Raw genomic sequence first — 6,610 nt, 5'->3', positions numbered from 1 at the left:
ATTTGACCTATATAACACCAGCTAGATTATTACTCACCAGACTCATGACACAGCCTCAGCAGCCTGCTGAGGCTGAGCTTCCAAGTTCATAGCCCTCTCATCTGCAGCTGTACAGGAGATAAGACATACAGGCTGGACTTTGGAGAACACTTATTTTGACTAATACTGGAACATTCCTCGCCTAGGGGATCTTGAACCCACTGGTCCAAAAGGTCCCTCTTCCTTCATTACAGGTCAGAAAAGTGGTGCTAGATCTGCTCACCAGTCTGAGTGCTGCCAGTGGCAGTAGTGAGAACTCGGGCAAGATGGTCCCAGGCCTCCGCTTTGTATTGGGAGCCCTGATATTGGTCCTGCAGCAGTCACCCTTCATGGTCTTTAATGAGGAGTCTGACCATGACCCTAGACACCTGAATGTCCCAGCACTGTGCCCAAAAGTGCACACCTTCATCTACACCAGCCATAGTGCCTACAGTGGGGAGTTACAACTGGCTATGAGCTATATTCCCACCTGTGAGGTTTAAATAGGGATAATTTCCCACCCTTTACCATGATTGGACAGTTTTAAATCTGCTGAGCTAAACTACGCTTGGGGCATACCCGCTTAGCAAAGATAACCATTGGTTAAAGGGGTAGATGCTAAGCCCTGCTTACTAGTGTGCAAATTTGCTTAGTTATGCTAAATCTTGCTTAAATTTTAAATATCACTGACACCTCACATTTGGGGCTGCTACACTACCCTGGTTAACATATACATAATAACATTCACTACCTATTTATGAAAAATACATTTTAGTTGTGTTTCACATATGGAAATGTATGGACTGCTGTGGGGCTCAAAGGATGACTGACTGCATGCTAGGCAAGCACTCTAACTACTATGCCATTCCATGTTCACTATTTACATTGTGTATATTTCTATTTAACTTCTTTTGATGTTTAACCACTGCTATGCATAGCTGTGCGATGGGCAAACCCGCATGGCTACATTTACACTTTATTGCACACAGATAAACAAAAATTAAGAAATATATTTTAAATATTGCTGTTAGAAACATAGGGCATTGATAGAATGACAAGCTTTGCATTAGCATGTATTTTGCAAGGAGTATGCAGTGTGTCACACTGCTGTTTTACCGGACTGCCCTTTTTTTGTGGTGTATGGTGCACACATATATGGCAGAATGTGTACATTCTACCATATATATGTGTTTTTCTGAGATAGGCTGTCTGTTATTTTCTCCACAGACACTTTCATTAATTTTAAATTGCCGTTTGGGAATTCTCGAGTGCAGGGGGCATGTGTATTGTGAGAGCACTGCTCTCAGACACACCATGCATGGCATGCTGCCATGCTGTATGGAAACGGTCCCTTCCATGCAAGAATAAGCTATTCTTGCATAGAAGTTTGCTGAATCCTGGGGATGATGTCTATACTAGGGAGCTCTCTGTGTTGTCTTGAAGGAGAAATAATTACTAAGCTTGATATGTGGAAGTGTTTTACTGTTTTATGACTTCCACCATTTGCCAAAGATATGAGGAAAAGCCCTTGCCTATGTATTTTCACAGGTGGATGCTAAATACTGCTAGCTTTCAGCAGTGGGGGGTTTATCTAGGATAGAGTCAGATGACAAAAAATGATGTCATTCTGTGAGCTATCCCAGCAGTAATGTTTGAGATATTAATTTAAGAACTCTCTTGAGAGAGACTGTATTCTGCATTCTGACTTGGACCTAACAAGATTCATTCACCACATATCTGCCTTGCTGCTCTAATTAAGTGTACTAGGGTAACATACTTCTCTTAGATATAGTCAGGAATATGGCAAAGCTTAGCTTAGATATTTTTCTTTATTTATTTTAGACTGTCCTGCAATGTTGTTTTAAATATTTCCTGTGATTTTGAACTCTGATGACACTGTAAACATACATTTAGTATTGTCTTGTTCTTTTATTATTTATTACTAAATACATTTAAACCGTTCATTGTGGCTGATCTGTCTAGAAATATTTGAGTTCTGAGAGTAATTGCATATTTATTTGGTGGCACTGCATCAGCCACTCCTAATAGCCTTGCTCTTGGTCAAACTACCATTTGTATTGATAGTAACATTACACAGTAAAATTCAACACCCATAGCTGATAAGGAGCTGGCTGGTGGCAGTGATAACTACCTTATAGTCTGGGCAGGAGGGGGCATAGCTAGTAAACCTGTGCCAGCCTTTCCAAGGTGTGTGTGTGTGTGTGTGTGTGTGTGTGTGTGTGTGTGTGTGTGTGTGTGTGTGTGTGTGTGTGTGTGTGTGTGTGTGTGTGTGTGTGTGTGTGTGTGTGTGTGTGTGTGTGTGTGTGTGTGTGTGTGTGTGTGTCTGTGTGTGTGTGTATAAATCAAACATCAAAGATTGTGTGTGTCTGCTACTTGGGCTGAGACATGAAGCACTGGTTGGACATAGAGGGTGCTGGAGGTCTTGGTTTGGCCACTCAGCTGAGATCTGAATTCTATAGCTGTGCCAGTGGTGAGTCTTATTGGAGATCTGGAAAAAGAGGGAGAAACCAGTCCCAGACTTCTGTGGTCTCTGTGTGCTCTTAAGGGAAATTACACATGATGCAGAGAGCTGCATCTGGAAAAACCATGGGTGTACCTGTAATCATCCCAGTGTACATACCCAACTGGTGCCAGTGGTGAGGATTAAGGATCCTTGATTACAAGTCCAGTTGAGGGTCGTCACCATATATATGAGGATGTATATGAAATTAGTAAAAATAAATTTATCAGTGCTTTATATAAACCTATAAGTTATTAACTAGAGCATGGTTTTACATTTGCAGTTTTAGAGCAAGTATTGAAGAACCCGAAAGGGGGGACCATGGAAAGTTATATTAGGGCAGCAGGAGCTAAGGTGGCAGATTTATCTGCATGTGACAGCTCCACCAGGTTTGAATGATATTATTTCAATTAGTAGCCTTTTTAAAATGAAATCTTATGACAGATAGGGTTAACATGTATTAATTCATGCTTGCATCATATCATGTATGTTACAATTATGTATATAATGTTTTTTGGGGGGTTGTTCTTAAAATAGGATCAAATCTTTCTGATTTTACTAATTTTTGTGAATAGTTGTTCATGTAAATTTAACAACTTGAGCTGGTATATTTTGTGTCTGGACTTTTTACAATGTATCTTTAAGGTTCAGAGCTATCACATGACTTTTTGGTATATAAGGTGTCACATGATGTTTTTTTAAATTTTATCTGAGGAAGTTTGGTATAATTCTGAGTGAAAGCACTTATGGTTTTATAGTGTTGTGGTCAGTTTTAGTGTTTGTAATAAATTTATCCTTCATACTTACCAGTCGTTCTGCCTGTGGATTTGTGTTTGGTATCTTTTGTTGTTTCCTGTGTAACTATTTGTAAAATGGTGCCTCCATCTAATGTTTCAAACTTGCTGTCGTATATGTTAATGTTGTTGAATGATGCATTTTAAATCTAAAATATAACACTTTAAAATATTCAGGTATTTACTTTATTTTTTGATCACTTACTCCTGAAATGTTTGGTTTGCAGCCAGTCATTGAAGACTTGAAGTTACTAAATAATGATATACATTTGAGTTTCAGACTTTTATATCCTTCAAAAATTTCATGCCAACGATAATCATTTTATTTAAGCAATTCTGTGATTTTATAATGGTTCCTCCACCTATTGTTTCAAACTTGCTGTCATATATGTTAATGGTGTTGGATGAAGCATTTTATATCGACAATGTAACACTTTAAAAATATCCAGGTATTTACTTTGTTTTTTGATCCCTTACTCCTAAAATGTTTGGTTTGTTGCAAGTCATTGGAGATTGAACTTACTAAATAATGACATACATTTGAGTTTCAGACTTTTATATCCTTCAGAATATTCATGCTAACACAAATCATTTTATTTAGGCAAGTCTGTGCTTTTATAAGAGCAATAATTATAATCTGTTCATATTTTTGAGCCTTTGTTCCCCCTTAATTTAGGCTTTATCCAAATTTCTTTAGCCAAAAGGTCCAGAGGTATGCAAACTTCTTTACTGCTGCTGCTGCTAGTGGTCATTCTCACTCACTTTATTTAACACACACACACACACACACACACACACACACACACACACACACACACACACACACACACACACACACACACACACACACACACACACACACACACACACACACACACACACACACGCACACACACACACACACACACACACACACACACACACACACACACACACACACACACACACACACACACACACACACACACACATTCCCTTCAGAAAATGTATGCCAACACAAATCCAAATATCCAAGTAACTTTGTGATTTTATAACAGCAACATTTAAAATATGTTCCTATTTTGAGCCTTTATTCCCCCTATATTTTAGGCTTATCCAGATATCTTGAGCTAAGAGGCCAAGAAGTAAGCAAATCTCTTAAGTGCTGCTGCTGCTGCCATTTCTTTTACACTGACTAAACACAAAAGTTCTGCTTAGTGACTGTAAAATAATAGCTTGATTGATCTCTCTCACTCTCATACAGTCTCACACATAGGCATAAACACATGCACACACAAGCTTTTTTAATTTTAATTTTTTTTCTTTTTTCTTTTACCCCCACTAAACAGCAAAAGCACTGCTTGGTGAGCATAAAATAACAGCAGCCATTAGTTTTTTTTTTCAGTCTGAGCTCCACGACAGCTTGATATGCTGGTGAAGTGGCAGACTCGTTTTTCACCAGAAATTACCTGTATATTCACAACCTGCTGGAGAACGGTCATTCTCCAATCAGGGTACTATCTGCATGTCATCTGTTCACTAATCAATGGTTAAAATTCTGTGGATTTCTGGATCCCTCTCTGCATACAAAGAATATACAGGTAGAAACTTGCCCCACTCCTTAAACTAGCTTGTGAATACCCTCAGCATGGTCTTAAGAGTGGTGGTAAACTTCTCCAACAAATCTCATGTCTGTGGATAGTAAAGAGTTTTTTTTTTTTTTTTACCTTTTATACCCCAAGAAATCTCCTCAAAAAAATCAGCAGGTCCAACACTCACTCAGTATCTCTGAAAGTCTACCCTTATAAAAACTAATAATTGTGGATTTTTGGGAGTATTATGTATGTTTCAGAGAACACTAGGTTGAAGTGCATTCACATGGTCATTGTAGTTATGTGACATTTTCACACTTGAAGATGGTGTAACTTATCAAAAGGGACACATTTCAATGGGACTGTATGTATGTATGTGTGTATGTGTGTGTGTGTGTGTGTGTGTGTGTGTGTGCGTGCGTGCGTGCGTGCATGTGTGTGTGTGTGTGTGTGTGTGTGTGTGTGTGTGTGTGTGTGTGTGTGTGTGTCTATGTATATGAAAGGAGCTGAAGGTAATGTTTGTGGTATTTTCAGAAACAGTGAAGTCACAACCCAGAATTTCACACTCAAATTGTTATGCTGTCATTATAATCTCATATTTAACTAATACAAATACCTTTAGATTAACAAATATGAACATTTTTACTGTCTCGGACACTGCATGATGTCAGAAAGATATTATGATTTTATAACATAAGTACTTAAAGTACTCTTTTCTTGTACATGACAGAGCTGTGCTCTAGCATTTAAAATATTAAAAGAGAAAAATGGTAGGAAAGCATAATTAACAGCTCAAGTGTTTAGTGTGTAGCTATTTTACTAAATCTGCGCTGAAAGGAATAACCTAACTACAGTTTATAAATGAGTAAATGAATATTCTTATTTGTTGTCATGACTATAGATTATAAATGACTATCCAGATTTGTGGTCCAATACATACAAGAAAATGTCTTTTCTCAGATACTGATATATATAACCTTGTAATGATAGACTTCTAGTATTGGCCTAAATGAGCTAATAGAAAGTGCTAAGTTGCAAATTGCCATATGCTAACTTTCCATTAGGTTTGAGAATACAGCTTCTGCTCAGGGTAGAAGAATGCAGACCAGATCTAGAATATGTGTTTGCTGTGCTGGCATTACATCAGAAGTAAAAAAAAAAAAGTGTTGAATTCAAGCTTTTTTTTTCAAACGCTTTTGAGAAAAATTTCAAAACATGTTTTAAATGATGTTATTGTTTTTCTTTAGTTAAAAGCTCGTAGATACATTTCAAATAGATGACTCCCTCATTTCTTTATCAAAGCTATGACAGATAAATCCACCAACCACCTCTGGTGCCACTTCTTCAGCTAAAGAAAATTATGAATATCAGCCATAAAGTCAAAACTGAGCCACAAGGCACCATTATTTAAAAACAGTCAACTTTAATATCCAAGACACAGAAACTCAATACAAACTGCTGTGAACTAAACGGTTTTGTCCCTCTAAGTTACGGGACTTCTTCTGTATTCAACATTGCACAATTAGTTAAATACTTATACCATATTTTTTCTCTACCCTCCACATTTAATTACTAATAAAGGCACTCAAATATTGATTTTTTTTTTTAAGTTTTTACATTGGTATATATTGTTTTAGTTTTATATTAACTTTTGTAGGGTAAGCCATGGTTATTGATTTACTTATTTGATTTCTCTTGGGTTAATT

The sequence above is a fragment of the Protopterus annectens genome, chromosome 2.part1 (assembly GCF_019279795.1).
Source record: "Protopterus annectens isolate FY-2018-M chromosome 2.part1, PAN1.0, whole genome shotgun sequence".
Taxonomy (NCBI): domain Eukaryota; kingdom Metazoa; phylum Chordata; order Ceratodontiformes; family Protopteridae; genus Protopterus; species Protopterus annectens.
This window is presented reverse-complemented; position numbering follows the sequence as displayed.